Source organism: Sapajus apella, unplaced genomic scaffold (assembly GCF_009761245.1).
Source record: "Sapajus apella isolate SASKATOON/1434 unplaced genomic scaffold, GSC_monkey_1.0 scaffold35, whole genome shotgun sequence".
Classification (NCBI taxonomy): domain Eukaryota; kingdom Metazoa; phylum Chordata; class Mammalia; order Primates; family Cebidae; genus Sapajus; species Sapajus apella.
The window spans coordinates 15,365,944-15,376,779 of record NW_022436975.1 but is presented as its reverse complement, the minus strand read 5'-3'; the positions used below and the strand labels follow the sequence as shown (position 1 = coordinate 15,376,779).

Below are 10,836 nucleotides of genomic sequence, written 5' to 3'. Positions count from 1 at the left end.
CGCCGAAGTTCTCCCATTGCGAAGCCTGGGTTGTTTTACTGAGAAACTGCCGCGCATAGAATTTCTTTCATAGCAGGAAAATTTGTAACGGGCATCAAACTGGATAATTATTTTCCAGAGAAATAGAAAGTACATAGTCTTAAAAATCTAGAAACATCAAGGATCAATAGCCACTCGATTTCATCTAAGCAACCGAATTACTAAATTGAGTGTTCCCTTTTTAAGTAGTATTTTAACCTCTCTCATATCATGTATTTGATTTCTACTTAGAAAGTAATTTTAAACTAATCAAGATTTCTGAAGGCCGAGTTTAGATGGTCCTAAACAGGTAGGATTAGGCTGAGGGGATAAGGTTTGCTCCTGCTAGGTAGTATGAATTCTAACGGAATCAGGCGGGACGATTTTGCAGCCCTGGACCATAGGTGCTTTGTGGACTATGCAAGTTGTGGATGCAGGAAAACAGCGCAATTGGATAAATATTAGAAAGAAAGGCCGCCATGATAACGTGTAATGCTTTAAACTCATTTCCGCTTCCCACAACTGCTTTTAATTGGCACAAGAGGAATACTCACAACTCTTTAATTTTGTCATGCCAGCAGCCCTTATTTTCCACTGTGCTTTACCTACCCATTCCCAAATTGGATAAAATTAAATATAAACCAAAGTAATCGATGGATATGAAAGACCTGACTTGCAGAGTTCTAAAATTCGAAAACAGATAAAATCCGCCCTCAGGCAGGGGGTGAGCAGACAGCTCTCTGAGGATATTGCACCTGGCCGCTTTATCTCATGAATCTTAGTATACATCTACGTCCCGTGTAAAAAAAAAAAAAAAGGGGGGAAAGAGGGAGAAGAAGAAGAGCTTAATGAACACATCTCTTTTAGGTCATTTCAATGCATGGCCCATTTTTATATCTGCATCAAAATCGGTGTTGCTGCCTCTATTGTCCAATCTGTTATTAATTTTAACAGCCTTTATGTTTGTGAATTTATAGGCAAACCTAAGCAAATGCATATAAATTTCTTTTGAGGAATAGCCAGCCAGGCTGGCTACGAATTAGCTTATTTTTCGTCTCTCTCTCTCTCTCCCTTGCTATTTTGATTCATTACTTAGGGAATTAAAATTTGTATTGTTTACATTTAATACTCTCAATATCTAAGAACGATGAAACAGGTTGAGAAATTTAAAGATTTTTAAAAATATTTCAATACTGACCCATCCAACCTTCAATTCCTAAGGCGAATTTTCAATGGATAGGTTTTGGTAAACCGCCCTGCCTCTTTCCGTCGCGGGAGCTATGAGGATGCGGCTGCGGTCGGGTTTTCCGCAGTGCGGGTTTCAGGCCTCCTGGCCCTCCAGTGCCTCCCGCCGGCTGGGATGTGCCGAGCAGGCTCCCGCGCACCCGAGCGGTCTGCAGAGCTCAGCCCTCTGGACCCGTCTAACTAAGCCTCCCGGGCTATAAGGCCTGGCTGAAGGTGGCAGGCTGCAGGGGCTCCTGCTCTGTCTCACCTGGTGGGTCTCCGACCACCCCTTCCTGTTTAAGTTTCGAGGCCCACGCTTGCGTCCATTGCACGTCCCTTTAGTGACTAAGTCTGTGCTAAGATCCGCGTCTGGGGATCTCAGGTTTCTGTTTTAAGGAAGACAACTTAAGAAAGAATAATAATAATAAAGCCTTCATTCTCCTCGGTTTCCTTCTTTCAATCCTGCCCACGGCAGGATTCAGGTTTTGGCCTAAATAAACTGAAAATTGTTTCCCCATATACATAAACTGAATGTTTGTGTGCATTTCTAAGTGAAGACCAAAGAATATCAGGCAAGGGTGGCAACAGCTGGAGGGAACGATTTCAGTAAAATATTGTTTTGCTGTATGTGGACTTTCTCTCTTTTAAATTTTATTTTTCAAATTACCTAATATCCTACTCTTTTGAGCAGGAACGGGACGGTCCTATGGCTTTCCCAGTTTAATTACGCAGAGAGAGGAGGGCCACGGTCAGCACCGCGGACAGCGCCCGGCAGGGAGGGCGCGGCCACTTTGGTGCATCCTTTTAGCGCCTCTCCTTTGTTCCCAGCCCCTGCAGGCCAAGGCAGAACAAAGACATCAAGGCTCGCTTTCTCGGCCTGGATTTTTCTATGGCTCCAAAGCCGTGGTGCAGAACTACTACCTCAACATAGTCCACCTCATTGGCTTTCAAATAAATTAATTTCCCGAGTCATTTTAAAGTTTCTGACCTGGTCCTTTCCCTTATCCCACTCCTTTGACCGATTTGGACATTGCGACAATGCCAAAACAAGAGAGTTATCTTGTCGTTTTAAAGTCAGGCAAGGACGCCTCGAGATTGGGAAGAGACGGGGAGAAGTCAAAGGGAAATGCGCGCGGCAGGTGTTCTTCAGATCTTTCCAAAGTTTGGACCGTTCATTTGAGGTTTCTTGCGCAATGTGTTCCAGAAGCCATTTACTGTTACACCTCTCTCTTCTGTTTTGTTTTCCCAGCTTGGCCTAGGACTGCAGACAATCACACTACCTGCTCTTAAAAGAACCAGTGCTTTCTAAATGGTTTAACTCTTTAGAATATTTGCACAGACGGAAACTACTGCTCTCCTGACAGCTGTCAATGAAGCTTTCCTAAAATCCCCTTCAGAGATTTTCCGGCGGATTTCCGCGGCTCTAACGGAAGAGTAGGAGATTTTCCCACCAGGTTGCTTCTAGAATCAGTCCGGGGTGGGGGTGGGGGGCATTTATGCGGCAAGGGATGGGTTCATCCTACCACCTTCTAAATTCCCTGCAATTGCCTTTTCCCCTTTCTGACCCTGGGACGCTTTGGTGTCCTTCAAGTGCAGCCGTAGGCTCCGCTCTTGGCATTCACCGCGTGCCTTAATTGTATGACATTAAATCAAGGTCCGCTGTGAACACGGAGGGCAGAACCTCTGATCTTGATCCGGAAAGTATCAGACCTACTGCGACTACCACACTTCTCTCCCTGCCCATCCCCCTCCCTCCGCTCTGAGTGTCTACCCCCAGAGTCATAACTCATAAGCCCAGCTCCTGTCTCCGCTCATCTCTGCCACATCTGCCAGAGCCGCTGTTAATTAGTCTGTTCCGTGGAAGTGTAGACGATGCGTGTGTCTGCGTATACATATGCATATATCTCCATGCCATTTACAGCACACGCCTAAAAACATACATACGCCTATAAATCTAGTTTTCAAATGACGGCGTGGATCCAAGTTAATTACCCCTCTGGTACAGATCTAATTTTGTAATCGTGTTATTTTACTGAATGCAATTAACCCAGTTGGTTCGCCCTGAATCCCTTCTAAGGCACTTGTAAGGAATGGCAGGTTTTTAAGAACCACGCCGTTGCCTGTTCTCCGTCAGAACCATCGCCAATCATTTTCTGCTGTAGGGGATGAAATCTAGCATATAAAGGGGAAAACAAACATGTGTGTCTGCTTGTAAGATAAACACACAGATATGCCTGGTCTCTGTGTCCTCCAATAATGTTACCGCGGGTTTGGATGGGATATTTTGGGAAAAGAGAGTCCAAGGGCGGACTGGGTCATCTTTCTTTGTAATGCGGAAAAATTAACTCAACCGCACCTGCCTAGTCCCAGGAGAGCTGGGCGGCCCATCTGGTCTGGCTACGAGTTTGCTGCGGAGAGAAAAGGCTGCTCACTAAGGCATTCCCACTGCCCCGGAGCGCGGACCTCGGGTCTGGGCCTGGAAGGGGCTTCGGTTCAGGGCAGCGCAGCGGACTCGCACTCCTCAGCCTGCGGCCGGAGTCGGTGGCTGGAAGCGCCTGGGCCGGGCGGAGGAAGGGCGAGCAGGAGAGAGGAAAGGGTGAGGGAAGTTGACCTCTACGGGCGGAGCCCTCTGCGCAGCGGGCAGGAGGCGGCGGGCGCGACGGCTCTTTTCACGGCGTCCCCTACTGTGTGGTCGGCCGAGGGAAAGGCCCGCTCTCACTCCAGAGTCCGAGGAAGGGAGAGAGAGCTGAGAGGTGGTCTTGAGCAGAGACCCCAGAACGCGCCCCTGAAAAACAGAATCAAAGCGCAGTGTTAGGGAGGCGGGAGAGAGGAGGGGGAGGCTGGGGAGCAGGGACACGAGGCGGGAGGCACGCGAGGGAGACAAGGTGACGGGAGGACAGGACCCCAGTCGGCCGGTCGCGACCTCCGTCCCCAGGCTTCAGCGGGACGCAGAGGGAACCCCGCGCGCACGGAGAGCGCGGCCCGCAGCCCGAGGGGAGGAGGGTGGCGCTGTGGCTGTGAGTGCAGGTCCGGGCTGCGGAAGTCCCGAGGAGGAGGCCACGCGCTGTGGACACTGCCGCGTCCAGAGAAGCGACTTCGGGAGCTGGAACCGCGAAAACGCGTCCGCAGATGGTCCTTCTGTGCAGTCCCAGCCGTTCCCGCATTCCGCATCCCCTCTCCCCAGCCTCACCCCCTCCCTTAGACCACACGCCAGACCCTCACCCTCCAATCTCCACCCCTCTTGGTTTAGGACCCTGCAAACTGCAAGACCGGCAAGAAAATCGAAACAATCGATGGGAGAGAGAATTACATACACACATAGCCCTAGAAATCCGGAGGAGAGAGACCTGCTAGCCCTGCTCAAACCTGCAGAGGACCAAAACGTTTTCAGTCGCTGCTCAGCGCGTTCGCGGAGGAAAGAGGAGGCTGAGAGGCTTCCGTGGTATAAGGTGCTTTAAGGTGGGAGATGGGGGTAGGGAGGGGGTGGGTCGGAGCGGTCCGGTCTTTCCCCCTCGCTTGCTGATCCAGAATTAGGGATTAATGGCTCGCTCCAGCCAAACAAATAAGGCATCTGCCTTCAGCACAAGAGGATTACACGGGCTGCTGACGTCACCAGTCAGACAGATGTTGGCTCCCAAAGTCCTGAGCAGCTCTCTGTGTCCTTGAAACCAAAGAGCCGCAGAAGGCGCGCAGCCCCCAATTGCAGAGGCTGGGTACAGCAGAGGGCAAGCGCCCTGCCCTTGCCGACAACCCGTTGGCGCCAACGCAGTGCCCGCAGGCAGCTCCCTAAGACGTCGAGCTTCCAGCCTCTCCAAACGCTCCCCTCGCCGTCTTGCTGTCAAAACCCAGGCTCTCTCAAAATAAGCCAAAGTCGCCGTTCTCAGTTGCCTCTCCCTAACATGGAGACAAGCGCCCACACGCCAGTCGACACATCTAGATCCCGCATTTAAGCTCTCGGGCTCCTTTTCACTCACACTCGGTTGGCCAAGTAACAGGAAAATAAGCACCTTAGGCCGGACAGAGCCCACGCTCCAGCTGAGGGACCGCCTCTTAATTATGTGCGCAAGCAGCGAAAGCAGAGCTAATCTGCATCTCCTCTTCTCAACCCCGCAGGCTTCCTTGCCCCCAGGCCAAGGTTTAGGTTTATGCTTAATCTTATCACAAATGCCTTCCTGGACCAATACGCCTTTCAAAACAATGACTCTTTGCCAACCTAAATCAGCGTCCCAACCAGAGCCCTGGCCCACCACTTGGTGAACCACGGGGACCTCACCATGGTCCTGATTAGGGCAGGGGGAAATGTCATTGCATATTCTTCTCAAGTACTTTGAATACGTTGTCTAAAAATAAAATGTGTGTGTCTTCAAAATATATGTAGCATCTAATTCCAGCAACCTGCACATTCAAAGAACTGCAGTTTCATTTTATAGCCAAATCTGAAGAAGAAAGATCAAAATTTAATTTCTTCATAAACTCCAAGGTCCTTTTAAGTTGATGTATTTTTAACTTAATTTTAATTATAAGCTATTTTAATTCCTCTAACTTGTATATTATTTTTGCTTTATATGATTTTTCAGGCCTTCATAGGTCACACTAAAGTCAGGTTATGAAATAAGCCAAAAGACACATCAAACTGGAAATTTAAATGAGCAATTTTGAAGGTTACGTAATCCACAAATGAAATGGTTTTAAATGAGTTTTAATTCTGTAAAGACTATTCAGACAATGTACAAAACAAAATAACCTGATCTCCATCACAGAGCCACATTGAACCAATCCTGTGCCCCAAATCTAATCAGTATATATGGAAAAAACCTGTGACTTTCTTGGAAAAAAAAAGTGCTTGCTCACAACATTGCACATTATAGGGTACAATGCCTACACAGGAGTAAAAGGAATAGCTGGATTATATCTCCATTCATATTATCCCTGTCTATCAGAGTGGCATTTAATTTTCCCAATTTTATGCATTTAGAAATTCAGTCACTGATAAAAATCAATTTAATTTTCTGTAGTGTCATTCAGTCAATGCCAACCTAAAACAGTAAAATTTCCCTGTCCCCATACTGTTTCAAGGCCTTATATAAAACATTCTACATCTAAAACTGATAGATTTAATTTTATATTTACCAGTACCAAAATGTGGGCTTTATCTTATTTTAATTGGATAAAGAATATATACTTTTCTATTTGAGACAGGGTAAAAACTGAACATATAATCATTGTTTCTTTGAAACTTGGTAGACTAACTTTGAAATGCCACATTTTACCAGTCGAATTCCTTTTAAAAATCATAAAGATTGATTTTGACTTCCAACATGTTTTGAATGTAAACTTCCACTCAGGTCTCAAAATTTTACTAGAGTCCTTTTTGCTCAGTGATTTAATATTAGTTCGCTGTCCATGGTCTTGATCCACATGAAAGGATACACTAGGGTTACCTTTTGAAAAATGAAAGTCACAATGCCTCTGCACAAATGTGACTCCCTAACATTTTAAAATGATATCAAAAGGGGGGAAACGCTATAGGCTTTAAATTATCTTCCCTATCCCAGTTGTTTTTAGTTTTCTATATTTGCCACCAAAATGAACATACAGGAAGCACATAGGGAAAGTTTGCATTTCATTGTTTTTGAGCTGGCAAAACCACCACTTCATTTAAAGATCCAAATAATTGTAGTAAATAGGAAATAGTATCTTTCAACCTGCAATACGTTCTGGGGGTTTTCAAAAGTGACATAGACATTCTTGCATAGGTATCCTTGTCCACTTTTACATATGGTTTAACAAGTGCAGAACAATTGCAAAAATGACAAATTAAGGGGCAAAAGCCAAACAACGTTTTCAATCATCTCCCTCTTCATATTTACATCGCTATACAGAGGCATATAGATCTCTCTCTCTCTCTCTCTCTCTCTCTCTCTCACACACACACACACACACACACTAAGAGCATTAAACTAAATCCATCTCTAACACCTTACACTTCTTTTCTAGCAAAGCATATGTTCCAGTGGCTAAGATGCAGAATAATTCTTCCATCCAAAATAGCATCCCATCTTCAGTTTAGAAAACAAAAGACTGACCGAGCAGAATAACATTTAATATCTCCTGGGGTTTCCTCGAGGGGGAGAAAGTAGAAAGAAAAAGAACTAATGCCTCTTTCAAAAACGTAACTGTCTTTCGTTTTTTATTTTCTCCTTCAGATTATCAGAAAAAAGTGTTATGTATATGTATGTATATATGCATATATAAATAGACACTTATTTTCCCAAACCCCAAGAGCCGCTGCTGATCTTTGGAGAACACTGATCCGCACACACCGGGCGTATCTGTGCTTTGATACAAGTACCCCAACGGTAAGAAAACAGGCCCTTGCTTTTAAACTGAGGTCGGCACCCACGCCAGGCCATGGGGCCGAGCCTCAGCGAGTCACACCTTCCTGGGCACGAGCAGGCTACTTTCTGAAGAAGTATTTCGAACTTGGGAAAATCCTTGTACCGGAAGAAAATGGCCTAAACACAATAGGACTCGCCATTTTCTCCTTGTGAAGCACAAAGCGCTTGGCGCTGCCCGCCACACAAAGAAAGCCTGGGCCCGCGGAATTCTTGCACATTTTCAAGAGGCCAAAAAACACCTTCTCAGAAACACAATTTCTCCCTTCTGGGCGCTGTGAGACACATACTCTCTCCCACCCTCATTCAGTCCTTGTCCCAAGAAGATCCCTTATTTTGAGATGGAGATAAAAGACGCACCGAAGGCGCGATACTAGCGTGCGAGCCAACTCCGGCAAGAATAAGTCCTGAAAACCGAGGGGCCCGGCCCGCTGCTGCCTGGGGCTCCATTTTAGGCCTGGGGTGGGGGAACGCGGATCCCCTCCCTCCCCTTCAGATCCCTCCTTCCAATTCCATTCTGTCTCCCAAGCGCGTCTGGGAGCCCCGAGAGCTTAGGGATCTCTGTGACCTGATTTCCATCCATTGCCAGGAACCAACCTTACAGCCCAGAGCTGAGCTGGCGGCTCTCAAGGATGCTCGCGACGCGGGAACTCCTCGACTCACTGCCTCCCGCCGCCCCCCGCCTGCCGCCCCAAGTCATCGCATCAAAGTCAACCAGGGTCTTGTTCTGCACGCCCACAACGGGCGAAACACTTCTCCAGCTCACGTGCAAAATGTGCAAGCTTCGAAGAAGGCCCTTTGAACCAAAACACCAAAACACAAGCAACAACCCGACTCACAAAGCGAACACTCCCAGCCTAGCCCGAGACGCAGAGCCCGGCTACCGCAGGAAAGGATGGTACTTACTTACAGCCGGCGTGCGCTCGGGTAATCCGCGTCGCAGCCCGTGCGGTGGGTTAGTTGGCTTTTAAAAAATCACTACACACCTCTACATATTTGATTTTACACAGCTTCCACCGGTAAGAAGGAACGAAAACAAGAATCTTGTAGCCTAGTGGGAATGGGGGAGGAGGATGGAGATTTTCATTGTCTACGCTCGCCACACGCAGCCCAAGGAAAGACACTCACTGCCGTTTGGAGCTCCTTCTACTTTCTGCTTGAAATTCAGAAGCTTCAACGCAGTAAAGCGGGGGTTTGGTCTCCCTCCCTGCCTCCCTCCCTCTGCGTTCTCTCTCTCTCTCTCTCTCTCTCTCTCCCCCTCTCTCTCTCTCTCTCTCTGTCATTTCCTTCTCCCTCCTCTCCTCTCCCCTCCCTCTCTCTTCTCAAGCTCGAAGTCTCTCTCTCTTTCTCTCTCTCTCTCTCTCTCTCTCTTGCTTTTTTTCAAAAGAGGGCAGGTCGCTTCCTGCATCCCAATGAGTTAAATCAGTCACTTACTTCTCATGCATCAGCAGCCTCTTTAACAACCCGAGGGCTGCAGGCACAAAAGAGCATTTAGCTGCCTCCAATTTGTGTAGAAGGCCTGTCCTTAATTTGTTTTTGGAGTATAATTAAATCATGTTTTTCACGTAATATAAAAATACCGAATTCTCAACTTTAGTGAATGAAGTGCTAACGGTAACCTTTGAAAAGCAATCCCTCTTCTTGATGTTCTTATCAAGGGCCTAGAACGCCCCAGAATTGCAGAGGCCTAAGGTCTGGGCCCCAAACTACCTACCCCTCCCCCCTTTCACACGTCAAGGTCACAGTCATATGATCCCCCATTGCTTTAAAATGGAGCCTTTTTTTATCAACCAGTCGCCCTGGAAAGGAATTAAGTCTCTTTTATGGGGTGGGAAGATCTGAAGGATTAAATAAATAAATAAATACATCCTTAATCTGAAATACACACGTCAGCAGAATCAAGCCTGATCAGACATTGGGATGGTGGCATGGGGGGACTGACTGGCCATGTGAGAGTGAGTGGTTTTCGTCTCCCCCCTTCTCCCCTGGCGAATTTTGAGGTCGCGGAGTTTTGCTTGGGTTTCTTCCGGCGGCTGTCTGGGGCTTCTGGAAGGACAGGGCCAGCGCCTTTTTAGCTCCCAGACTATCTGAGGGGTTCTGATCTCCCGGACACCGCCCAGTGATCAGGGGGATCCTGTGTACGACTCCCCCTCCTCTAAAGGGGCTAGGGTACAAAGAGCAACTCTGCCTTCCTGCCGTTTCTCTTTCAGAAAGAACTCTAGGCCTGGCCATTGTTTCTCCTCAATGAAGAGGGCCGAGGGTGACAACAGAGAGAGCCCTTCTCCTCCCTACATTCACCACCCACCTCCTCTCTCACCCCACCCCAGGCCACTGCTGGGGAGAAATTTGGGAATTTTTTCTTGCTCCGGTGAGACGCTTGTCTGGAAGATCATGGGATGTAATATCATGAATATCTTGGTTATCATTGTATTTTCTTCAGTAGGATTCCGTTAAGTCGTCTGTGGGCTCCCTCACCCCCTCCCATTTTCCAGTTCTAACAGAGCTTGTTCAGAAACATTGCACTCCGATGCGAGAGAGGTTAGGACCGCAGAAAACCGCATTTAGTTCCACCGAAAGGGAATGTAACAATATAACTTACCACTTCCCGCCTCTGAATATTCGCTGTTCTACCCTAAATCACCCTGGGGTTTTGAGTAAGGCCACGTTTCACCTTGAGCATTTATCAAACCGTACTTGGCTGTTGCTGCTACTGCGGGAGGACGCACAGGCCGCCAACACCCACTTGACATCTGCTTGAAATATCCAACAATATCTCCAACGGGGTCGTTTGCAAAAAGCAGAAAACCAAAAACGAAAGAATTTTTAAAAATACAGAAAGAATATAAGTGTGTGTATAACATAATCCCAAGATGCTGGGTTTGGGGGCTCGAATTACCTAAGACAAAACATCTCTGCGGTTTGAGTCCAGACCGAAGGCCTCACCACCAGGGTGTTTTATTGGCCGCAAGAGACTACGGTTTTTTTGGAGGCACTACAAGGAATGCGCGTCACCCCGCTGCCCTTTATCTCTCATCAATGATTCTCATTCTATCCCTTTCCAGTTTATTGACCTGGGATGCGGGACTGCTAAAGGTCCTCAACGACTTGCAGAGCCTGGGGGAAGCAAAGTCACGCGGTGCGCACTGGGGCCCGCCGCTGGGAAGGTGCGGCTCTCTGCTCTGGTTAGCAGCAGAGTCGG

The 10,836-nt window shown here is 47.5% G+C and overlaps 1 long non-coding RNA gene across 1 annotated transcript; it reads right to left on the bottom strand.

Annotated features, from left to right (window-relative positions):
• Nucleotides 1–2,482: 2,482 nt before the first annotated feature.
• On the bottom strand, nt 2,483–8,973 carry LOC116563547. The gene is made up of 2 exons (XR_004274447.1): nt 8,548–8,973; nt 2,483–4,027 (listed from the first exon to the last, which is right to left on the bottom strand). It is a non-coding gene; the product is annotated as an uncharacterized LOC116563547 (long non-coding RNA).
• Nucleotides 8,974–10,836: the final 1,863 nt, after the last annotated feature.